The sequence below is a fragment of the Sus scrofa genome, chromosome X (assembly GCF_054392235.1).
Source record: "Sus scrofa isolate SSC_HxYL_T2T_F1_AM1 chromosome X, Sscrofa_HxYL_maternal_Yorkshire_Landrace_v2.0, whole genome shotgun sequence".
NCBI lineage: Eukaryota > Metazoa > Chordata > Mammalia > Artiodactyla > Suidae > Sus > Sus scrofa.
This window is the reverse complement of record NC_139401.1, coordinates 71,707,587-71,733,288: the sequence shown is the minus strand read 5'-3', so window position 1 is coordinate 71,733,288 and position 25,702 is coordinate 71,707,587. Positions and strand designations below refer to the sequence as shown.

The window sequence follows — 25,702 nt, the reverse complement described above, 5'->3', positions numbered from 1 at the left end:
CCTCCGGAGACCATAAAGTTTTTCAAAGTCTGTGAGTCAGCATCTGTTCTGCAAAGAAGTTCAGTCTGTCCTTTTTTCAGATTCCACATGTCAGTGAACACATTTGATGTTGGTGTCTCATTGTATGGCTGACTTCACTTAGCATGATAATTTCTAGGTTCATCCATGTTGCTAAAAATTCTGATATTTCATTCCTTTTAATGGCTGAGTAATATTCCATTGTGTATAAGTACCACATTTCCTTGATCCTCTCCTCTGTCGATGGACATTTAGGTTGTTTCCATGTCTTGGCTATTGTAAGTGATGCTGCAATGAACATCAGAGTACATGTGTCTTTGCGAGTTGTGGTTTTCTCTAGATAGATGCCCAGGAGTGGGATTTCTGGATCAATTGGGAGTTCTATTTTTAGTTTTCTGAGGAATCTCCATACTGTTTTCCACAGTGGTTGCACCAATTTACAATTCCACCAACAGTGTACTAGTGTTCCTTTTTCTCCACCCCCTCTCTAGCACTTATTGTTTGTAGACTTTTGGATGATGGCCATTCTAGACATCCCTTCACCTTAAAAAAAAGTGATAAAATATACACGACATAAACCTTTTAAAAGTGTACATTTCAGTAGCATTAAGTACATCTTTATATTGTGCAGTCTCCAGAAGTTTTTAGTCTTGTGAAACTGAAACTCTGTGCCCTGTAAACAACTCCTGGTTTCCCTTGGCTTCCCTTTACTTATAATCAATGTCTTTATATTTAAAGTGGTTTTCTTTTCTTCTTCTTTATTCTTTTTCTTTGCTGCACCTGTGGCATGTGGAAGTTCCTAGGCCGGGGGTCAAGCCTGTGCCACTGTAGTGACAATGCCAGATCCTTTACCCACTGCACCACAAGAGAACTAGCGTGGTTTTGTTGGAGACAACATATATTTTGATCTTGGTTTTAGTCTACTCTGACATCTGACTGTATCCACCTGATACACTCTTAGTTTGTGGGTTTAGATTATTCACATTTAAGGTGAATTTTGATATAGTTGGTTTAGTATCTACACTGTTTGCAACTTTTTAATTCATTGCACTTTTTTACTTTTTTTTTTTTTGTCTTTTGTCTTTTTTTTTTAGGGTTGCACTCTTGGCATATGGAGATTCCCAGGGTAGGGGTCAAATTGGAGCTACAGCTGCCAGCCTACACCACAGCCACAGCAGCTCAGGATCCAAGCCTCGTTAGCAGCTTACACCACAGCTCATGGCAATTCCAGATCCTTAGCCCATTGAGCTAGGCCAGGGATTGAACCCACATCCTCATGGATCCTAGTCAGGTTCGTTAACTGCTCAGCCACAAAGGGAACTCCAACACTTTTTTACTTTCTTATCTTCTTTTTTGCCTTTGGATTTATTGAATATTTTACATAATTTCATTTTCTTTCTTCTTTTAACTTATAAAAATTATACTACTTTAAAAATTTTTATTGATTGCTTTATGGTTTGCAATATACATTTGTTTTTTTATTTTTCTTTAATATAATGATTTTAATTTATTTCCATTATAGCTGGTTTACAGTGTTCTGTCAATTTTCTACTGTATAGCATGGTGACCCAGTTACACGTACATGTATACATTCTTTTTTCTCACATTATCATGCTCTGTCATTAAGTGACTAGACATAGTTCCCAGTGCTACATGTTTTTTTTCTTTTAAAGGGCTAATATTTTATTCATGTTTATTAAACAGACATAATTCTTAATGAACAAAAACAATATGAGACATTTAAAATATACATCTTTTCTAAAGAAACATGTAGTGTCCAGATTGGAGAGACCTTCAGAGATCATTCAACTCATCTCAACCTCCATGTACTCATGGGCCATAGCTGAGGAGGGATATAGCTTCTTTTTTTTAATTTAAATTACTCAATGAATTTTATTACATTTATAGTTGTACAATAATCATCACAACCCAATTTTATAGCATTTCCATCCCAAACCCCAGGTACATCCCCCCACCCCCCAACCTGTCTTATTTGGAAACTAAGTTTTTCAAAGTCTGTGAGTCAGTATCTGTTCTGCAAAGAAATTCATTGTGTCCCCCCCCTTTTTAAAAATTTTCATTTATTTATTTATTTATTTATTTATTTATTTTTTGCTTTTTAGGGCCGAACCCACGGCCTGTGGAGGTTCCCTAGGTCAAATTGGAGCTACATCTGCTGGCCTACGCCACAGCCACAGCCACACAGGATCTGAGCTGCATCTGTGACCTACACCACAGCTCATGGCGATTCTGAATCCTTAACCCCCTGAGCAAGGCCAGGGATCGAACCTGCAACCTCATGCAGTGTGCCACAACGGGAACTCCCATGGTATCCTTTTTTTAGATTCTACATGTAAGTGATAGCATATGATGTTGGTGTCTCACTGTCTGGCTAAACTTCACTTAGCATGATAATTTCTAGGTCCATCCATGTTGCTAAAAATGAGCAATATATATTTGTAACTAGTCTAAGTCCATTTAAAAATAACACTATACCACTTCACAAGTAGTGTAGATACATTATAGCAGTATTCCCAGTTCTTTTCCTTATCCGTAGCTATAATCACTTAATGCATTTTTGCTGTCATTAGTTTGGATCATTAAGAATAAGAAACATTTTATATATATAATGTGTGTGTGTGTGTGTATATATATATATATATATTTTTTTTTTTTTTTTTTTTGCTTTTTAAGGCTGCACTCGTGGCATATGGAAGTTCCCAGGCTAGGGGTTGAATCAGAACTACAGCTGCCAGCCTATGCCACAGGCACAGCAACACCAGATCTGAGCCTCATCTGCCACCTACACCACAGCTCACGGCAATGCCGGATCCTTAACCCACTGAGTGAGGCCAGGGATTGAACCCGCAACCTCATGGTTCCTAGTCGGATTCCTTTCCACTGTGCCACAACTCGAACCCCAAGAAACATAAACTATATTATTTTACCTTCATTTATTCCTTCTCTAATGTTCTTCTTTTCTTTAAGTAGATTTATGTTTTTGACCTATGTAATTTCCTTTTTCTCTGAAGAACTTCTTTCAGCATTTCTTGTAAGGCAAGTCTCCTGGAAACAAATGCCTTCAGTTTTTGTTTATCTGAGAAATTATTTTTCTTTCACCTTTGAGAGATTATATTGCTGAATACATTATTCTGCTTGGTGGGTTTTCTTTCCCTAGCACCTGAAATATTTCATTCTAATCTATTCCTGCTTGCATGGTTTCAGATAGTGTGTAAGATCTAATGCATATCATTGTTCCTGAATAGATAAGCTTTTTTTCTCTGGCTTTTTGGAAGAGGTTTCTCTTTATGTTTGGTTTTCTGCTGTTTGTTTATGACATAGGTAGGTGTAGATATTTCAGATTTACCCTGCTTAGTGTCATCCATCTGTGGAATCTGTCATTAATTTTGGAAGCCTTCTACCATTCTTATTTCAAACATTTCTTCTGCTTTTTTCCTTCTTTGCATTCCCATTACATGTATGTTACAGTTTTTGTAATTATCCTGTGATTACTAGTTTTGCTCTTCCCCTTTATTCTTTTTTCTCTTTACATTTCAGTTTGGAGAGTTTCTATTGACATTTCGTAAACCTCACTGGTTCTTTTCCAGTCTTATTGATTCTTTCCTTTTAGTTTTATAGCATTTTTTGTTCATTTATTTGAGTTTTCATCTGTGCTTACAATCACCCTCTATACTTGCATGTTACCTACTTTTTCCATTAAGAGTCCTGATCATATTAGTCATAGTTATATTAAAATCCCCTGATAATTCCAAAAATCTGTGTCTTCTCTGAGAATCTGGTTCTGTTGTTCTTTTCATATCTTAAACTGTGTTTTTTTCTAGCCTTTTAGCAGGCTATTTTTTTTGAAAACTGGTTGTAATATTTCTGGTAATAGGAAATGAGGCTTTTAGTGTGAATTTTTATGTTAACCTGGCTAGGAACTGGGCTGTGATTAATTTTGCTATAGCTGTAGGTGCCAGAGCCTTTTTTAGTTTCCTTGTTTTGGTTTTTATTCCTTTCCTTCTGTCTTTGGGTTTCCTTAAAAATTCCTTCTTGTTTCTTTCTTTCTTTTTTTTGTGGCTGCACCCACAGCATACGGAAGTTCTTGGGTCAGGGATCGAACCTAAGCCATAGCAGTGAAAATTTTCTGAGTCCTTAATCACTAGGCCACCAGGGAACTCTAAGGATTCCTTCTTAAACAGGGTTTGTATCTTATAGCTTTCTAATTTATAATTCAGTGTTATTATATTGGATCCCAGGAGTTGGAGAGGGAAAGTGATCTGTAATCTGAATTAGATGTAATTTTTTTTTTTTTTTGTCTTTTTGCTATTTCTTGAGCCGCTCCTGCGGCATATGGAGGTTCCCAGGCTAGGGGTCAAATCGGAGCTGTAGCCACCGGCCTACGCCAGAGCCACAGCAACGTGGGATCCAAGCCGCGTCTGCAGCCTACACCACAGCTCACGGCAACGTCGGATGGTTAACCCACTGAGCAAGGGCAGGGACCGAACCCGCAACCTCATGGTTCCTAGTCGGATTCGTTAACCACTGCGCCAGGACGGGAACTTCCGATGTAATTTTTTTAAGTGGTCCTGAGTCTCTGGGCTGTGACCTTAGCCTTTTCTCCTCTATTTAAGTGAGACAGGAAAGTTAGAGGAGACTGTGGTTGTCTAATTGCTCTTCTTCCAGGTAGATAATGCTCTGGTTAAAGTAGTTTACCTTGAGAGCATGACTTTGTTAAGAACAGAATGCTCCAAGCGTATTTTAATATGGTTATTATGGTATTTTTTTTCGTCTTTTTTTATTTTATTTTTTATTTTTTTTTAAGGCTGCACCCATGGTGTATGTAGGTTCCCAGGCTGGGGGTTGAATCAGAGCTATAGCTGCTGGTCTGTGCCATAGCCATAGCAATGCAGGATCCGAGCCGAGTCTACGATGTACACCATAGCTTACAGCAATGCCAGATCTTTAACCCACTGAACAAGGCCAGGGATCGAACCTGCAACCTCATGGTTCCTAGTTGGATTCGTTTCCACTGCTCCACGATGGGAACTCCTATTGTGGTATTTTAATATGGTTACATTTCCCTCCTCCTGATCAAGGCACTTTTCTCATCATGTCTTCCTCATGAAAACCTCAAAACGAGGAGTTTCTGTTGTGGCTCTGTGGAAACGAGCCCGACTAGTATCCATGAAGATGTGGGTTCGATCCCTGGTGTCACTCAGTGGGTCAGGGATCCAGCGTTGCTGTGAACTGTGGTGTAGGTTGCAGACGCTGCTTGGATCCCGTGTTGATGGGGTGTGGTGTAGGCCGGCAGCTGCAGCTCCGATTTGACCCCTAGCCTAGTCACTTCCATATGCTGTGGTTGCAGCCCTTAAAAAAAAAAAAAGGCAAAAAGAAAACCTGAAAACCTTGTGGTGGCTCCTGGAAGTAAAACCCAGGAAAGCATGCCTCCACCTGCCAAATGGGACCCCAGGATATTTTAACTCTCAAGCTACTATACTTGGTTTCTAACAATTCATCAGTACTATTGAAGTGTTCCCAATTCACACAAGCTGTGATTCTCTGTATTTGCCTGTATCTCCATTGTTTTTGGTGATTTGTCCTGTGACTTTACTTATCTAACAGACCTGAGATGATGTACTGATTTTCAATTTGTTCATCTTCTTTTCTTGTTATAAGCATAGGAGTGAGAATTTCTAAGCTGCTTACCTGTTTTAGCTGACTGGTTAGTTTTTTTCTTTGTCTTTATTTTTGAAAATATATAAACCTGTGTAAAATGACATATCTGTCTTTGGCTTTTTGGGGTGCTCTCCTTTGTTTGGAATGCTTATGTAACATCTTTCAGGTCTTGGTATTTGTGAGGATGAGATTCCAATTTCAGTTGGAAGTTTTAGGGTTTTTTTTTTCCTTTTCTTTGGTGGCTTCTTCAATGGGATGTGAAAGTTCCTGAGCCTGGGATTGAATGTGAGCCACAGCAGTGACAACACCAAATTAATTCACAGCTAGGCTACTAGGGAACCCTGGGATTTATTTATTTTTAAAATTTTAATTTATTTATTTTGCTTTTTAGGGCCACACCTGTGGCACTTGGAAATTCCCAGGCTGGGGGTCAAATTGGGATGGCAGCTGCTGGGCTGTGTCACAGCCACAGCAACACAGGATCCAAGCTGAGTTTGTGACCTACACCAGAGCTCACGACAACGCCAGATCCTTAACGCACTGAGTGAGGCCAGGGATCAAACCCATATCCTCTTGGGTACTAGTTGGGTTTGTTTACTGCTGAGCCACAACGGGAACTCCCGTTTTACTATTTTTAGGTAACATTTTATTTTATTTTTAGTGTACAAGTCAGTGGTTTTTATTATATTCTTGGAGTTTATTAGCAAATATTACTGTCTAGTTCCAGAATATTTTCATGACCCCCCTGCAAAGAAACCTCATACTCATTAGCAGTCATTCCCAGTACCTCCCACCACTAGAAATAAAATGCTACTTTTTGTATCAGTGAATTTGCCTCTTTTGAACCTTTCAAATAAATAGAATCATATAATCTGAGGCATTTAATGTCTGGGCTTCTTCTACTTAGCATACTGTTTTCAAGTTTCATCTATGTTATATCATGATCAATAACCTCATTCTTTTTATGGCTGAATAATAATCCATTGCAGGGATATGCCTCATTCTATTTATTCTGTAGTATTTTTGTATGCTTACCACATTCAATGTATTTTTAGTGTTATTTGTTCTTTACATTTCTTTTTTTATTAATTCAAATAAATTTTATTTTTTTATTAGTCAATGAATTTATTACATTTATAGTTATAAAATGATCATCACAATCCAAATTTATAGGATTTCCATCCCACAACCCTAGCACATCCCCCCACCCCCCGAACTGACTCCTTTGGATGCCAAAATTTTTCAAAGTCTGTGAGTCAGTATCTGTTCTGCAACAAAGTTCATTCTGTCCTTTTTTCAGACTCCGAATGTCACTGATAGCATTTGATGTTGGTGTCTCATTGTCTGACCTCACTTAGCATGATAACTTCTAGGTTCATCCATGTTGCTGCAAATGCCAGTATTTCGTCCCTTTTAATGGCTGAGTAATAGTCCATTGTGTATATGTACCATGACTGCTTGATCCACTCCTCTGTTGGTGTGCATTTAGGTTGTTTCCATGTCTTGGCTATTGCAGATAGTGCTGCAGTGAACACTGGAGTACATGTGTCTTTGTGAGTCATGGTTTTCTCTAGATAGATGCCCTGGAGTGGGATTTCTGGATCAAATGGTAGTTCTATTTTTAGTTTTCTGAGGAATCTCCATACTGTTTTCCACAGTGGTTGCACCAATTTACATTCCCACCAACAGTGTACTAGTGTTCCTTTTTCTCCACCCCCTCTCTAGCACTTATTGTTTGTAGACTTTTGGATGATGGCTATTCTCGCTGGTGTAGGGGGGTACCTCAGAGTGGTTTTGATTTGCATTTCTCTAATGATGAGTGATGTTAAATATCTTTTCATGTGTTTCTTGTCCATCTGTATGTCTTCTTTGGAGAACTGTCTGTTTAGATCTTCTGCCCATTTTTTGATGGGGTTGTTTGTTTTTTTGGTATTGAGTGGTAGGAGGTGTTTATAAATTTTGGAGATGAATCCCTTGTCAACTGATTCATTTGCAGAGATTTTCTCCCATTCTGTGAGTTATCTTTTCATTTTGTTTAGGGTTTCCTTTGTTGTGTAGAAACTTTTAAGTTTGATTAAGCCCCATTCGTTTATTTTTGTTTTTACTGTCATTACTCTAAGAGTTGGATCTGAGAAGATGTTGCTGTGGTTTATGTCGGCGAGTGTTTGGCCTATGTTTTCCTCCAAGAGTTTTATAGTGTCTGGTCTTATATCTAGGTCTTTAATCCATTTGGAGTTTATTTTTATGTATGGTGTTAGGGAGTGTTCTAATTTCCTTCTTTTCCATGTGGCTGTCCAGTTTTCCCAGCACCACTTATTGAACGAGCTGTCCTTTCTCGATTGTATAGTCTTGCCACCTTTGTCATAGATGAGTTGGCTCTGGGTGTGTGGGTTTAATTCTGGGCTTTCTATCCTGTTCCACCGATCCATATTTCTGTCTTTGTGCCAGTACCACATGTTTTTGATGACTGTTGCTTTGTGGTATAGTCTGAAGACCAGGAGCCTGATTTCTCCAGCTCCATTTTTCTTTCTCAGGATGTCTTTGGCTCTTCTGGGTCTTTTGTGCTTCCAAACAAATTTTAAAGTATTTTGTTCGAGTTCTGTGAAAAATGTCCTTGGTAATTTGCTAGGGATTGCATTGACTCTGTAGATTGCCTTGGATAGTATAGTCCTATTGATAATATTAACTCTTCCAGTCCAAGAGCATGGTATGTCTTTCCATCTGTTTGTGTCATCTTTGATTTCTTTCATCAGTGTCTTATAGTTTTCAGAGTACAGGTCTTTTGTCTCCTTAGTTAGGTTTACTCCTAGGTATTTCATTCTTTTGGATGTGATGGTAAACGGGATTGCTTCCCTAATTTCTGTTTCTGCTGTTTCATTTTTAGTATATAGAAATGCAGTCTATTTCTTTGTGTTAAATTTGTATCTTGGGACTTTGCCAAATTCATGGATGAGCTCTAACAGTTTTCTGGTAGAGTCTTTAGGATTCTCTAGGAATAGTATGATGTCATCTGCAAATAGTGATAGTTTTACTTCCTTTCCCATTTGGATTCCTTTTATCTCTTTTACTTCTCTGATTGCTGTGGCTAGGACTTCCAAAACTATGTTGAAGAGTAGTGGCGAGAGGGGACATCCTTGTCTTGTTCCTGATCTCAGCGGGAATTCTTTCAGCTTTTCACCATTGAGAATGATGTTATTTGCTGTGGGTTTGTCGTATATGACCTTCATGATGTTGAGGTAGGTTCTCTCCCTGCCCACTTTCTGCAGGGTTTTTATCAGAAATGGCTATTAGATTTTGTCAAAGGCTTTTTTCTGTATGTATTGAGAGGATCATATGGTTTTTATTCTTCAGTTTGTTAAAGTGGTGTATCACACTGATGGATTTGTGGATACTGAAGAACCCTTGCATCCCTGGGATAAATCCCATTTGATCATGATGTACAGTCCTTTTAATGTATAGTTGGATTCAGTTTGCTAGTATTTTGTTGAGGATTTTTGCATCGATGTTCATCAGTGAAATTGGCCTGTAGTTTTCATTTTTTGTGGTATCTTTCTTTGTCTTATTTTGGTATGAGGGTGATGGTGGCCTCATAGAATGAGTTTGGGAGTATCCCTTCCTCTTTGATTTTTTGGAATAGTTTCAGAAGGAGAGGTGTTAGCTCTTCTCTAAATGTTTGATAGAATTCGCCTGTAAAGCCATTTTGTCCTGGACTTTTGTTTGTTGGACGTTTTTCAATCATAGCTTCAATTTCATTACTTCTTGTTGGTCGGTTCATCTTTTCTATTTCTTCTTGGTTTCATCTTGGAAGATTGTATTTTTCTAAGAATTTGTCCATTTCTTCTAGGTTTTCTGTTTTATTGGTATATAGTTGCATATAGTAGTCTCTTAGGATCCTTTGTATTTCTGTGATGTCTGTTGTTACTTCTCCTTTTTCATTTCTAATTTTATTAATTTGAGTCCTCTCTCTTTTTTTCTTGTTAAGTCTGGCTAAGGGTTTGTCAGTTTTGTTGATCTTTTCAAAGAACCAGCTTTTTCTTTTATTGATTCTTTTCTATGGTTTTCTATGTTTCTATTTCATTGATTTCTGCTCTGATCTTTATGATTTCTTTCCTTCTACTAACTTTAGGTCTTGTCTGTTCTCTCTCAAGCTGCTTTAGATGTAAAGTTAGCTTGCTTATCTGAGCTTTTTCTTGTTTCCTGGGGTGGGCTTCTATTGCTATAAACTCTCCTCTTAGAACAGCTTTTGCTGCATCCCATAGGTTTTGGAGGGTTGTATCTTTGTTGTCATTTGCTTCTAGGTATTTTTTAATTTCCTCTTTGATTTCTTCAGTGATCCATTGGTTGTTTAGTAGCATGTTGTTTAGTCTCCACGTGTTTGTGTTTTTTGCAGATTTTTTCTTGTTGTTGATGTCCAGTCCTATAGCATTGTGGTCGGAAAAGATGTTTGATATGATTTCAATCTTCTTAAAGTTACCGAGGTTGGACTTGTAGACCAGGATGTGATCAATCTTAGAGAATGTTCCATGTGCACTTGAGAAAAATGTGTGTTCTGTTGCTTTTGGATGGAATGTCCTATAAATATCTATTAAGTCCATCTGGTCTAATGCTTCATTCAGGGCCTGTGTCTTCTTATTGATTTTCTGCCTGGATGATATTTCCATTGCTGTAAGTGGGGTGTTCAAGTCCCCCACTATGATTGTGTAATTGTCGATTTGTCCTTTTAAGGTTGTTAGCAGGTGCCTTGTATGTTGTGGTGAACCTTTGTTGGGCGCGTAGATATTTAAAATTGTTATATCTTCTTCTTGGATTGATCCTTTGATGGTTATGTAGTGACCTTCCTTGTCTCTTAAAATATTCTTCAGTTTAAAGTCTATTTTGTCTGATATGAGTATTGCTACTCCAGCCTTCTTTTGATTCATGTTTGCATGGAATATTTTCTTCCGTCCTCTCACTTTCAAATTTTGTGGGTCCCTAGAAGTGAAGTGGGTCTCTTGAAGACAGTATATATATGGGTCTTGTTTTTTTCTCTATTCAGCCAGTCTATGTCTTTTGGCTGGGGCGTTTAGTCCATTAACATTTAAGGTAAATATTGATATGTATGGTCTTATTTCCATTTTAATAATTGCTTTGGATTTCTTTTTGTTGCTTTTTTTTTGCTTTGTTCTCTTCTTGTTTTCTCCTCTTGTGGTTTGATGACTATCTTTAGTGTTGTATTTGAGTTGATTTTTCTTATTTGTTTGTGTATCAATTGTAGATTTTTAGTTTGCAGTTATTCTGAAGTTTTGATATAAGAATCTTTATATATAAGAGATTGGCGTTTTAGTTTCAAGTGTAACTCCAGTGTCCTGCATTTGTACCCTCCTCTTCTCATGATTTCTGATTTTGGTGATGTAATTGTGCATGGATGATTTCATATCTTTACTGTATATATATGCCTTTACTGGTGTGCCTTGTCATTTGTGGCATTTTTGTTTCCTGTTGCTGTCTTTTCTTTTCTGCCTAGAGAAATTCCTTTAGTATTTGTTGTAAGGCCGGTTTAGTGTTGCTGAATTCTCTCACCTTTTGCTTATCTGTCAAGCTTTTGATTTCTCCTTCAAATCTGAATGAGAGCCTTGCTGGATAAAGGAATCTTGGTTGGAAGTTTTTTCCTTTCATCGAATTAAGTATATCATGCCACTCCCTTCTGGCCTGCAGAGTTCCTGCTGAAAAATCTGTCCATAACCTTACTGGGGTTCCCTTGTATGTCACTTGTTTCTTTTCCCTAGCTGCTTTCAGGGTTTTCTTTGTCTTTAATTTTGGTCAGCTTGATTAGTATGATTCTTGGGGTGTTCCTCCTTGAGTTTATTTTGTATGGTACTTGTTGTGCTTCCTGGATTTGAGTGAGTGGTTCCTTTCCCACATTAGGGAAGTTTTCAGCTGTTATCTCTTGGAATATTTTTTCTGTTGTTTTTGCTCTGTCTTCTCCTTGTGGTTCCCCTATAATATGGATGTTGATACGTTTTAACATTTTCCCAGAGTTCTCTGAAACGCTTTTCATTTGTTTTCAATGTTTTTTTTTCTCTTGTCTGCATCCGTAATTTCCACTAATATGTCCTCCACCTCGCTTATTTGTTCTTCTGCCTCCTGTGTTCTGCTGTTAGCTGCTTCTAGTGAATTTTTTATTTCAGTTATTGTATTCTGCATCTGTTCTTGTTTAAGTTTTACATCTTGTATCTCTTTGCTCAGTGTTCCCTGTAAGTTATGCATCTTTGCCTCCAGTTTATTTCCAATGTTTTGCATCATCTTCAGCATCAACAATCTAAAGTCTTTTTCCTGGAGGCCAAGAATCTCCTGATCACTTAGCTGATATTCTGGGGTTTTGTCTTTCTCCCTCATCTGAGTTATAGTTCTCTGTCTTTTCATTTTTATAGGTTTTTGGTGTGGTGACCTTTTTACAGATACTGGCGTTGTAGCCTCTCTTACTTCTGGTGTCTGCCCCCCTTGTGGCTGAAGTCAGTATGGGGGCTTGCTGTAGGCTTCCTGATGGGAGGGGCTGATGCCTGCCCACTGGTAGGTGGAGCTGATCCTATCCCTCTGGTGGGTGGGGCTTAGTCTCTGGCTGAGATTAGAGGCAGCTGTGTGCCTAGGGGGACTTTAGGCAGCCTGTTTACTGTTGGATATTTGTGTCATCCCACCTGGATTGTTGTTTGCCCTGGGGCTTCTCAGTGCTGACTGATGGATGGGGCCAGATTATCCCAAAATGTCCTCCTCCAGAGAAAGGCATGCTGCTGAATATTCCCAAGATCTTTGCTTCCAATGTCCTTCCCCCCAGCAAGGCACATTCACCCCTGTTTTGCCAGGAGGTCCTCCAAGAATGGCAGTCAGCTTTAACCCACATTCCTGTGGAGAGTTAGCTTTGCCTTGGGACCTAGTGCACTTGAATGTATGTATGTGTGCACCTTTTAAAAATGGGTTCTCCGTTTCCCCCAGTCCCATGGAGCTCCTGTGCACAAGCCCCACTGGCCTTCAATGCCAGATGCTCCAGGGGCTCTTTCTCCCAGTGCCAGATCCCCACGCATGGGGGTTTGATGTGGGGCTCAGAACTCTCACTCCTTTGGGTGAGTCTCTGTGGTACAGTTAGTTTCCAGTCTGTGGGGCTTCCCACCTGGGAGGTATGGGGTTGTTTATATAGTGTAATTGCCTCTTCTGCCTCTTGATGTGGCCTCCTCTTTTTCTTCTGGAGTAGGATATATTTTTCAATGTTTCTGCTCCATTTGGGTGGAGAGTGCTGGGTATTTGGTTTGTAAATTTTGTTGTTTTTAGGAGAGGAGTTGAGCTACAGTCCTTCTATTCCGCCATCTTAATCCTAATGCTAGTGAACATTTTAGCATGAAGTAGTTTTCATATTGTAATTGAACTTTCTGAATTACTTATAGTGGCTGGTATGGTATCATGTGACTTTTATACATGACTGTTTACTTAGTCATTATTGCACATTTTACTTATTCGCAGTTTTTTTTTGGCTGTTTTAAATAATTCTTAGATTCATATCTTTTGTCATTAAAATTATTTCCTTAGAATTATTTTATTTATATAGATGAAAAAGGCAGATTTATTCAAGATAAGGTCAAAGGATTATTGCCAAGTTGTTTTCTAATCCTTGTATTACTGTTGGCAATATATGAAAATGTCTATTTCATAGCATCTTATTCTACAATGAATAATCATTTTTTCTTTAAATATTTATTTAAAGCTTTGTGGCATTTAGTACATTGTATGCTCATGTTTGTTTCTTCATTTAGTTTATTTACTTTTTAAATGTTCACAGAGTACCTTGGTGGCATAGCAGGTTAAGGACACTGCTATGGCTTGTGTCAAAGTAGTGGAATAGTTTTGCTTCCTGGTTTGGGAACTTCTGAATATTCTGGTATGGCCAAAAAACCAAAAAATAAAAAATATAATGTTTACAATTTTTTCAAGTTTCAATAAGGGGACTAGAGCAAAGTAATGTGGTTTTTTTTTGTTTGTTTGTTTTTTTTTTTTGAATTTTATGCCTGCGTCTGCGGCATAAAGGGATTAAATCAGAGCACTGCTATGATCTGTGCCACAGCTATGACCTCTGACCAAGCTGTGGCAGGGCCAGATCATTAACCTACTGTGATGGTTCAGAGATTGAACCTTTACCTCTGCAGTGACCTGAGCCACTTCAGATTCCTAACCCACTGTGCCACAGCAGGACCTCCTAAAGTAAATGTGTTTTTGTATTGCCTTATTTATTTATTACTACCACAAACACATTTACCTACTAACCAAAGAGGTGATCCTATGTTTTTAATTGACATATGTTTGATTTATAATATTAGTTTCAGGTGTACAACATAGTGATTCACAATTTTTACAGATTATACTCCATTTGAAGTTATTATAAAGTATTGGCTATATTCCCTGTGCTGTACAATATATCCTTGTAGCTTAATTAGTTTATACATAGTAGTTTCTACTTCTTAATGCCCTACCCTGATTTTGCCCCTCCTGTCTTCTAGTTTCTTGTCTACATTTGTGAGTGTATTTCTGTTTTGTTATATTCATTTTATATTTTGGGTTACATATGTAAGTGATAACATACAATACTTGTCTTTCTCTAACTTATTTCACTAGGCATAATACCCTCCAGGTCCATTCATGATTTTGCAACTGGCAAAACTTCATGCTTTTTTTTTTTTTTTTGCCTTTTATGGCTGTATCCTTGGCATTTTGAGGTTCCCAGGATGGGGGTCAAATTAGAGCTACAACTGCCAGCATACACCACAGGCACAGCAACATGGGATCTGAGCCACATCTGTGACCTACACCACAGCTCACGGCAATGTCAGATTCTTAACCCACTGAGCAAGGCTGAGTATCGAACCCATATCCTCATGGATACTAGTTTTTGCTTCGCCAGAATGGGAAGTCCAATATTTCATTCTTTTTTATGTCTGACTGGTATTCTATTGTGTACATATACTTCATTTTCTTTATCCATTCATCTGTTGATGGAAATTAGGTTGCTTCCATTTGTTGGTTATTGTAAGTGATGCTGCTGTGAACACCACGGTTGATGTATCCTTTCAAATTAATGTTTTCATTTTCTTTGAATATACACTCAGGATTTGAATTGCTGGATGATATGGTAGTTCTGTTTTCAGTTTTCTGTGGAACATCCATTTTGTTTTTAATAGTGGCTGAACCAGTTTACATTTCCAACAGCAATGTACTTGGGTCCCCCCTTTTTAGCATCTCCTTCAACATTCATAGACTTTTTCATGATAGCCCTTTTGCAGGTGCAAGGTGACATCTCATTGTGGGTTTTTTCCTTTATGACCGAACTCACGGCATGTAGAAATTTCTAGGCCAGGGATTGAACCCATACCATAGGCAGCAGTGACAATGAGGGTGTTCCCTGAGCCACAAGGGAACACCCTCATTGTGGTTTTGATTTGCATTTTTATGATGATTAGTGATGTTTAGCATATTTTCATGTGCCTATTGGTCATCTGTATTACTTTCAAAAAATGTCTATTCAGGTTTTTTACCAATTTTGTATTTTCCTATATTGAGTTATATTAGCTGTTTATATATTTTGAATATAAACCCCTTATCAGTCATATCATTTGCAAATATTTTCTCCTATTCTGTAAGTTGTCTTATCATTTTGTTGATGCTTTCCTTTGTTGTACAAAAGGTTTTAAGTTTAATTAGGTATCATTTGTTTATGGCTGCTTTTGTTTCCTTTGCCTTAGGGGACATATCAAAAATAGTATTGCTACTATTTACATCAAAGACTGTTCTACCTATTTTTTTTGGTAGTTTTATGGTTTCCTGTCTTATTTCTTTTTTTAATTCTTTTTACATTAAGTTTTGTATATCACTTGAGGAAATGTTCTTAATTTATTCTTGTATTTGTAGTTGTCCTGTTTTTCTACACTACTTATTGAAGAGACTCTCTTTTCCATTATGTGTTCTTGCCTCCATTCATTATTCTCTTTTGATATATGTGTCCGTTTTTATGCCAGTATCCTACTGTTTTGATTGCTTTGGCTTTGTAGTATAGTCTAAAGTCAGGGAGTGATATGTCTAGCTCTGTTGTTCTTTCTCAATATTACTTTGACTATTCTGGGTCTTTTATACTTCCATACAAATATTAGAATTATTTCTTCTAGTTTTGTGAAAAATCCTGTTGGTATTTTGAACAGGGATTGTATTAAATCTGTAGATTGCCTTGGGTAGTATGGTCATTTTAACAATATTCTTCCAGTCCAGGAACACAGTTTATCTTTCCATCTGTATTATCTTCATTTTCTTTTCTTTTCTTTTGTCTTTTTAGGTCCACACACGTGGCATATGGAGGTTCCCAGGCTAGGAGTCCAATCAGAGCTGTAGCCGCCAGCCAGTGCCACAGCCACAGCAACTCAGGATCCAAGCCGAGTCTGCAACCTACATCATAGCTCAAGGCAACGCTGGATCCTTAATCCACTGAGGGAGGCCGGGGATTGAACCCTCATCCTCATGGGTGCTAGTCGGGTTTGCTAACTACTGACCCACAGTGGGAACTCCAAACTTCATTTTCTTTCATCAGTGTTTTAGTTTTCTGAGTAAAGGTTTTTTTACCTCCTTAGTAAGATTTATTCCTAGATATCTTATTCTTTTTTTTTTTTTTGTCTTTTTTCGTTTGTTTGTTTTAGGACTGCACACGCAGTATATGGAAGTTTACAGGATAGGGGTTGAATCAGAGCCGTAGCCACCAGCCTACACCACAGCCATAGCAATGCCAGATCTGAGCTGTGGCTGCGACCTGTGCTGTGCAGCTCATGGCAATGCTGGATCCTTAACCCACTGAGCAAGGCCAGGGATCCAACCTGCATCCTCATGGATACTAGTCACGTTCATTACTGTTGAGATATGACAGGAACTCTGGTATTTTATTCTTTTTGATGTAATGGTAAATGGGATTGTTTTCTTAATTTCCATTTCTGATAATTGTTATTATACAGAGATGCAACAGATTACTGTACATTGATTTTGTATTCTATATCTTTACCAAATTGATGAGCTCTAGTAGGTTTTTTTGGTGGTGTCTTCAGAATTTTCTATGTAGGGATTATTCTAGTTAAGTCAACATTTGCAAATAGTTGCATGTAAAATGTTTGTGATAGAGATCCTTGAATACAGTAATGAATACAAGAAGTATTGTGAAGATTTTGTCATTGAAGTGAGCTAGTTTATTTTAACGGCTGTTTCCTCTCTAACGTGATGTTGGAATTTTTGTACTTTTTCATAGGTGCTAGTACAGGAGACATTATTCATAACATATTCTAAGTTGAAGACAGTGTGAGTTTTTCTACCATTAGCTGTGAATTCCTCAAACTTCTCTTCCGGTTTTCAAGGTGCTCTCAGGTTTTATGGTGAGAAATTTGCTGTCATCAGTGATGATACACTCTGGTTTGGTCATTGCACTCTTTTTTTGCAGTGCTTATCCCACTCCTTCTACCTCATATATTCCACAAATTCTTTACTCTTACTCCACACATTCATCTAAACCATTTTTCTACTAGCTTCTGAGTAATAGCCATGGATTGCCTTGGGAACAGTGTCTGGTGTGGGAAGCTTCCTAGAAGGTGTGCTTTGCTTAACACCTTCTCACCCCTTGCCCCCATTCCCCTGAACCAGGAGGTGCAAATTAGTTCCACTTAGGAATTCTCAGATACTCCTTGCCAGCTAAATTGCTTTATATAAATTTATATGCTAATTAAAATTAGTCATATTTCCTTTAGATTTATTTATCTTATTTTTTATTTTTATTTTGTCTTTTTAGGACCGGACCAGTGGCATATGGAAGTTTCCAGGCTAGGGGTCAAATTGGAGCTGTAGCTGCAGGCCTGTGCCACAGCCACAGCAACACCAGATCCAAACCACGTCTGCAAACTACACCACAGCTCACGGCAATGCTGGATCCTTAACCCACTGAGAGATCAGGGATCGAACCTGTGTCCTCATGTATACCAGTCAGGTTTGTTACCGCTGAGCTGTTATGGGACCTCTTTCTTCAGACTTTACTTTTTTTAATTTTAATTTAAAAATTTTTATTATGCTATATTATATTTATTTATTTATTTTGCTTCATAGGGCTGCACCTGCGGCATATGGAGGTTCCCAGGCTAGGGTTCAAATTGGAGCTACAGCTACTGGTCTTTGCCACGGCCACAGCAATGCAGGATCTGAGCTGAGTCTTTGACCTACACCATAGCTCACGACAACGCTGGATCCTTAACCCACTGAGCGAGGCTAGGGATCAAACCCGCAACCTCATAGTCTCTAGTCTGATTTGATTCCACTGCACCACAATGGGAACTCCTCAAATATTTTTTAAAAAATTTACTATTTTAACTATTTTTCAGTGTATCCATTAAGTGGCATTAAGTACATTGGCAGTCTTGAGTAACCACCATTACTCTCCATTTCCAGATCTTTTTCATCATCTTCAGAACAGAAACTCTATACCATTATACAATAACTCTGGATTCCCTTTCCCTAACCACCTGTTATTCTGCTTTCTAGCTTTATGAATTTGACTACTTTAGGACCCTCATCTACATGGAATTATACAGTATTTGTGTTTTTGTTGAATCTGGCTTAATTTACTTAGTGTAATGTTTTCAAAATTCATTTGTGCTGTAGTATGTACCAGAATTTCATTACTGGAGTTGTCTTATGGCACAGCAAGTTAAGGATCTGGTGTTGCCCCTGCATTGGCTCTGGTTGCTTTTGTGGCATAGATTTGATCCCTGGCTTGGGAACTTTTGTATTCTGCAGGTGTGGCCAAAAAAATTTTTCATTCCTTTTCAGGGAATATCATTCCTTTTATGTCATGTGTATACTGTATTTTACGTTTGTTTGTTGTTGATGGACATTTTGGTTATTCCCACTTTTTTTGCACTTGTGAATAATGCAGTTTGAACTTAGAACATTGATGTGAAAGTATCTGTTTGGGTCTCAGCTTTCATTTCTTTTGACTAGATACTTAGAATTACTGGATCATATGGCAGTTCTTTGTTTCTCATTTTGAAGTACAGCTATACTGTTTTTCCACAGTTGGTGCACTATTTGCTATGCCTACCAACGTAATGTTCTGGGTTCCAGTTTCTCTACATCCTTAGCAACGCTTACTTTCTTTATTTTGTTGAGGGGGGATAATAGACTCCTAATGAGTGTGAGTATTTTATCATTATAGTTTTGATTTGTATTTCTGTAATGACAAGTGATGTGGAGCATCCTTTCGAGTGCTTATTGAATATTTGTATGTGATCTTTGGAGAAATGTCTCTTTAGGCTTTTTGCCCATTTTTGGGTACTAGTCGGGTTTATAACCCACTGAGCCATAGTGGGAACTCCTGGAAATGATTTTAAATGGAATTTTATTCCTTTCTCTTTCTGATAGTTCATTACTAATGGAAAGATATGCAACTGATTTCTGTATATTAATGTTATACCCTTCTACTTCATTGAATTGATTTATTAATTCTAATAGTTTTATTGTCGATTCTTCAGAATTTTCTGTATAACGTATCATGCTATTTGCATATAATGACAATTTTACCTCTTCTCTTCCAGCTTGGATACCTTTTGTTTCTTTTTCTTGTCTGATTGCTATAGTTTTTCTTGCCTAATTTGTATACTTTTTCCCATTTTTGAATTTGGTTGTTTGCTTTCTTTGTTGTTGAGTTGTAGGATTTCTTTGTTTCCTGGTTATGAGTACCATTTCAGATATATGATTTGGAAATATTTTCTCCCTTTTGTGTGTTATCTTTTCACTCTCTTGATTCACAAAAATTTTTAGTTTTGATGCAGTCCAGTTCATTTTCTTTTGTTGCCTATGCTTTTGGTGTCATTTTTAAGAAAACATTACCAAATCCAGTGTCATGAAGAGTCTCACTCTATGTTCTTTTAAGAGTTTAATAGGAATTTGGGGTTAATATGTGCAAACTATTGCCTCTGGAATGGATAAGCAATGAGATCCTGCTGTATAGCACTGGAAACTATATCTAGTCACTTGTGATGGAGCATGATAATGTGAGAAAAAAGATTATATACGTGTATGTGTGATTGGGTCACCTTGCTGTACAATAGAAAATTGACAGAACAGTATAAACCGTCTATAATGGAAAAAATAAAAATCATAATTTAAAAAAATTGAAAAATAAGTTTAATAGTTTTAGCTACTATTTTTAGGTCTTCGAGGTATCTTAATTTTTGTGTGTGGTATCAGGCAAGGATCTACTTTATTTAATTTGTTTATTTATTTGTCCTTCTAGTGCTGTACACTTTTTAGGGTGGCAATATGGAAGTTCCCAGGCTAGGGGTCAAATCAGACCTGCAGCTGCTGGCCTATGCCACAGCCACAGCAGTGCCAGAGCTAAGCCATGTCTGTGACCTACACTGTAGCTCATGGAAATGCCAGATCCTTTAACCCACTTTTGGATACTAGTCAGATTCCTAACCTGCTAAGCCAGAATGGGACTGCTCCACTATATTCTTTTGCTTGTGAATACCCAGTTTTCCCAGCACCATATGTTGGGAAGACTGACCTTTCTCCATTGAATGTTGTTGATATCCTTGTTGAAAGTGAATGGAGCCTGTATATCAAAGGTTTATTTGTGGGTTCTCATTTCCTTTGGTCTATATGATTGTCCTTATGCCAGCACCATACTGTTTGGATTAGTTTAGCTCTGCAGTTAGTTTTTAAAAATTTTAAGTATTGTTAATTTACCATATTGTGTTAGTTTCAGGTGTACATTAAAGTGTTTCATACATATATATTTATTTATTCAGATTATTTTCCATTGCAGGTTACTGAATATAGTAATCTGTGTTACACAGTAAATTCTTGTTGCTTTTGCTGTTAGTTTTGAAATTAGGAATTCTGAGTTCTTTTTTTTTTGGTTTCTTTTTTAAAATTTTTTAAAAATTAAGAAAAAATTTTACTTTATTTATTTATTTTATTACTCAATGAATTTATTACATCTGTAGTTGTATAATGATCATCACAATCCACTTTCACAGGATTTTCATCCCACAACCCAAACACATCCCCCACCCCCCAAACTGTCTCCTCTGGAGACCATAAAGTTTTTCAAAGTCTGTGAGTCAGCATCTGTTCTGCAAAGAAGTTCAGTCTGTCCTTTTTTCAGATTCCACGTGTCAGTGAAAGCATTTGATATTGGTGTTCTGAGTTCTTTAATTTTGTTCTTTTCCATGATTATTTTAGCTATTAATGTTTCTGGAGATTCCTCATAAATTGTAGGATTATTTCCTCTGTATCTACCAAAAAAAAAAAAAAAGTTGGGATTTTGATATGAGTTGAATTGAATCTGTAGATAACTTGAAATTGTCATCTGAACAGTATTTATTTGTGTCTTTAGTTTCTTTTCTTTCAGCTTTGAAAATATCGCTGTTTTGAAGTTTTCCATAACTTTGCATCCTCCTTGGTTAAATTTATTCCTAAATATTTAATTCTTTTTGATGCTATTATAAATAGTTTTTTTTATTTCCTTTCTAGCTTTTTCATTGTTACTGTATAGAAATGCAGCTGATATTCATGTATGGGTTTTGTATCCACCAACTTTAGTGAATTTGTTTATTAAACATCTAAGAATTTTTTTGTGGTATATAAGGTTTTCTATATGTAAGATTTCATCTGTGAACAGAGATAAGTTTACTCTTCAGTTTGAATTTTTTTTTTGTCTTTTTTTGCTATTTCTTGGGCCGCTCCCGCGGCATATGGAGGTTCCCAGGCTAGGGGTTGAATCGGAGTTGAAGCCACTGGCCTATGCCAGAGCCACAGCAACGCTGGATCCGAGCCGAGTCTGCAACCTACACCACAGCTCACGGCAACGCCGGATCGTTAACCCACTGAGCAAGGGCAGGGACCGAACCCACAACCTCATGGTTCCTAGTCGGATTCGTTAACCACTGCGCCGTGACGGGAACTCCTTCAGTTTGAATTTTAATATTCTTCATTAAACAATTGTAAAGTAAACAAAAATTTTAAATTAATTACGAGTTCATGATCTGGCATTGTCTCTGAAGCAGCTTGGGTTGATGCTGATTCATGGGTTTGATCCTTAAAGTAGGTTAAAGATCCAGCATTTTTGCAGCTGTGGCACAGGTCACAGCTGTGGGTGCAGCCCCCCCAAATTTAGTTACTGATGATATTTGTATAAAATGACCATTTTTGATCAGAATACTCATGATCATATGCTTGTATTTCACAGGCTGTTTGTGACCCATTGCTAGACTTAAAGACAGCAGACCATCTCTAGGAACAAGTAGGTGAATGGGTGCAAGTAAAAAATAGTTTTTTAAGATGTTACCATTTTACACATATGCAGATCCTTCTTGTAAGTGCATGTGAATCTACAGTTACCTTAACATGGAAAAGTTTAAGAAAGACTAGTTCTTTCACACATACATTTCTCAAAAGTAATAGTGCAAAAGAGGTAAAACACTAGTAATTTTTAGAGTTCCAGAATTCTTCTTGGCAAAAGGTAGTAAGATGTTCAAGGGAAAGAACATGGCCATAGTTAAAAATATTAACATTAGGTGGCACTCCCTAGCCTGAATCGCTGGTCTGCTGGGGTGGGTGAGGGCTGGGTGCAGAGATTTGGGCTTTAGAGATCAGTCCCAGACCCAGGGAGAGGACTGGAGTTGGCTGCATGGAGATAGCCTCAGGTGTGGTGTGTCATAACAAGGGAGTACAGGAAGAAGTCTGTGTCTGCCACAGAGGCAGGGTACCATTGTTGTGGAGTGTGAGAGGGGGAAGGGTAGGACTGCCATAGGAACTTCTTTCTCTGTGTGTGGGCTCTCATGCTGCAGGACACCACATGCATGAGTTCTGGGGGTGAACACTAGCTACTGCTGCCATCTTGGATTCCAGGGGCAGAAGCAGGCCCTTCTCTTCACTGAGGGTCTCATGAGTGGGTGACAGTTACAACCCTAACTTCTCAAGAACGCATGAGAGCCCCCAATTGCTGCTGCCCTTGAGGGCCCCACAACCAGACATTAACTGTTGCCCCTGCTTCCTCAGTCACTGCTGTTTAGAGTCCTGTGACTAACCTCTGCCCCTGCCTCCCTGGGAGCATGTATAGTCTGCTGCTGTAGCGGGTCCTGTGATTGTTTGCTGAACTTTGATGCTGCCTCCCTGGGAGCCTGCATGGCTTACTGCTGCCACCACCAAAGGGCCTGTGACTGGGTGCCAACTGCTGGCCACCATCTGGCTCTGGGAGGTGTTGCACAAGATGCTGCCACAGCCAGCTGCTGGGAATGGTTGTGTGAGCTATTGCCACCTCCCACACAGACTCCATTCCTAGCTGGCACCCAGCTCTAGGAGTGATTGCACACCACCACTGCTCCTGTCATGTGCTCTGGGCATGTGCATGAGCTACCACTAATACTGAGAACTCAAGGACTGGACACAAGCTGCCTCATCTGCATACTCACTCTGAAGGGGATGACTCCCAGCACTCACTGAGGAAAGAGGTGACAGGCAACCATACTAAAAACAACCCTGTGATTATGGAGGAAAAGCTGAAAACTCTCCTTCTGACTGTGAGAACCATGGATTTACACTTTCACCGCCAGCTTTATAAACTCAGCACTAATGGAACATCTGAATGGACAACGAGGATCATGCAACTGAGATGGTTTGGTGGGCTTTGTGGTCTTGGGCCAAGGCAGAGTCTAAGCTGCCTCCAGAGCTGACACGGTGGGCCCAGGTGCACAAATACTGCAGTCCTAGGTCCTAACCTTGGTGGATCTGTGCTGGTTGCCTGGTAAAAACAAGACCTGAGATACACCAGGGCCAATTATTGACAGACAGACCCATAGTTAGAGTGGTGGTGAGAACAGTGCCAACAAGAGTATACTCTGTGAATTTGCAAAATGGGGAAAAGTTGACACAACAGAGCACACTCACAGGTGAACAGTTCCAGGAGAGGAATACTTAGTGGCTTTTCTCAGTGGGAATGCTGCAAACCTGCCTACCTCCACTAGGGGACTTCCTTTCCAACAACTTCCACAGCCCCTTATCGGGTTGTGACAACCACAGAGCAAACAGGAGGCCCTGCAAAATATCCAGTGCAGGCTGTGGTCACCACAAACTCAATCACACCTCCTATCAAGGGGATAATGGCCAGCATACACTGAGGAAAGAAGTGGCATACAAACTAAAAACAACCCTTGCATCAAAAAAAAAAAAAAAAAAAATAGGAGTTCCCGTCGTGGTGCAGTGGTTAACGAATCTGACTAGGAACCATGAGGTTGCAGGTTTGATCCCTGGCCTTGTTCAGTGGGTTAAGGATCCGGTGTTGCCGTGAGCTATGGTGTAGGTCGCAGACGCAGCTCGGATCCTGCGTTGCTGTGGCTCTGGCGTAGGCCAGTGGCTGCAACTCCGATTTGACCTCTAGCCTGGGGACCTCCATATGCTGCGGGAGCGGCTCAAAGAAATAGCAAAAAAAAAAAATAAATAAATAAAAAATAAAAACAGCCAGCCTGCCTAAAGTTGTACTGAGCTCACAGCCACCTCTAAACACACCCCTTGACAAGGCCCAAACCACCAGAGGGACAAGATCTAGCTCCATCCATCGTGGGCAGGCACCAGTCGCTTCAGGAAGGAAGCACAAGGCACTGTACCAATGTTACCTATTAAGGAGCAGATACTAGAAGCAAGAAGTACTAAAATACTGTAGTGTGTGGAAAGTAAATCACAAACATAGAAAGTTAGACAAAATTAGGCAGCAGAGAAGTATGTCTCAGATGAAAGAACAAGATAAAAACCCATAAAAGCAGCTAAATGAAGAGGATATAGGCAATCTACCTGAAAAAGAATACGGAGTAATGATAGTAAGGATGATCCAAGAGCTCGGGAAAAAAATGGACTCACAGAGAAGTTACAAGAAAAGTTGAACATAGAGCTAGAAGTTTTAAAGAAGAAAAACGGATGTACAAATCAAAAACTGAAATGAAAAATACTCTAGAAGGAATTGCTAGTAGAATAACTGAGGGAGAAGAACAAATAAGTTAGCTGGAGACAGAATGGTGGAAATCACTGCCATGGAAAAGAATAAAGTAAAAAAGAATGAAAAGAAATGAGGACAGATTAAGAGATCTCTGGGGCCACATTAAAGGTACCAAGGTTTGTGTCAGAGGGTTCCCAGAAAGGGAAGAGAGAAAGGGTCTGAGAGAATGTTTAAGAGATTATAGCCCAAAACTTCCCTAATGTGGAAAAGAAAACACAAGTCCAGGAGGTACAGAGTCCCATATAGGATAAACCTAAGGAAGATTGTGCTATGACACATATTAATTAAACTGACAAAAGTTAAATACAAAGAAAAAGTATTTAAAACCACAAGAGAAAAGCAACAAATAATATATAAGGGAATACCCATAAGGTTATTAGTTGATTTTTTCAACAGAAACTCTGAAGGCCCAGAAGGGAGTGGCATGATATACTTAAAGTGATGATAGGGGAAAACCTATAACCAAGACTACTGAACCCTGGAATTCCCTTCGTGGCTCAGCAGAAATGAACCGACTAGTATTTGTGAGGACGCAGATTCGATTCTTGGCCTCCCTCAGTGGGTTCAGGATCCAGCATTGCCATGAGCTGTGGTGTAGGTTGCAGACGTGGCTTGGATCCCATGTTGCTATGGCAGTGGTTGTAGCTGTGGCATAGGCTGGCAGCTATAGCTCCAATTTGACTCCTAGCCTGGGAACTTCCATATGCCACAGGCGCAGCCCTAAAAAGACCAAAAAAAAAAAAAAAAAAAAAAAAAAAAAGACTACCCAGCAGGTTTCTCATTCAGATTCAACGGAGAAATCAAAAGTTTTACAGCAAAGCAAATGTGAAAAAGAATTCAGCACCACCAAACCAGCTTTACAACAAATGGTAAAGTAGCTTCTCAAGGTGGGAAAGAAAGAGCCATGACTAGAAA

General features: G+C 38.7%; 1 protein-coding gene and 1 long non-coding RNA gene across 26 annotated transcripts in view; both read left to right on the top strand.

Moving 5' to 3' along the window:
- Positions 1-25,702, top strand: part of ATRX (ATRX chromatin remodeler) — a 288,606-nt gene that overhangs the window by 48,073 nt on the left and 214,831 nt on the right. The window lies entirely within an intron of this gene.
- LOC146394668 (uncharacterized) lies at positions 14,660-19,888 on the top strand. Its single transcript, XR_014835654.1, has 2 exons — positions 14,660-17,553; positions 17,865-19,888. It is a non-coding gene; the product is annotated as an uncharacterized LOC146394668 (long non-coding RNA).